Here is a 537-nt window from a genome sequence, read left to right on the forward strand (position 1 = left end):
GCAGCCACCGCTGGATCCCCCAGCTCCCCCTGCATCCCCCCTTATCCCCCTGCTGTTCACCAATAAAGCCCGGCAGCCCCAGGGTGCAGCTCTGCCAGCTCTGACGCTTTATTTCAATGCCAGGCAGCCTGGAGCAGCCTCTTTGCCTGGGGTGAAGGCAGCCCTGCCTGCATCACCCTGAGTGCAGGCAGCAGCGGGGGGGCAGAGCTGCCCCCCCCTAGGTGAGGATGTCCACCTCCTCATCCGACTCGGATGAGGGACAGGGCCAGACACAGACAGTGCCAGGGGGCAGGCATGGCTCCACTGTCCCCACATCCACCTCTTCCTCGGGGTCACCTGAGGAGTCCCCTGGTGGCACCGCCTGCCCGAAGCCCTGCTGGGATACGGGGCGCGCCTGGCCCTGCTTACTCCAGGCTGCCCATGGGGGCTGCTGGCAGGGAGAACGCCTGCCAACTCGCCCCAGTGCACCCACATCCAGTTGGGGCTGCGATTCCGTCACCCCCGCATCACCTGCGGCCACAGCACCAGGCGCAGCAG

The sequence above is a fragment of the Egretta garzetta genome, unplaced genomic scaffold, assembly GCF_000687185.1.
Source record: "Egretta garzetta isolate BGI_Z169 unplaced genomic scaffold, ASM68718v1 scaffold937, whole genome shotgun sequence".
Classification (NCBI taxonomy): domain Eukaryota; kingdom Metazoa; phylum Chordata; class Aves; order Pelecaniformes; family Ardeidae; genus Egretta; species Egretta garzetta.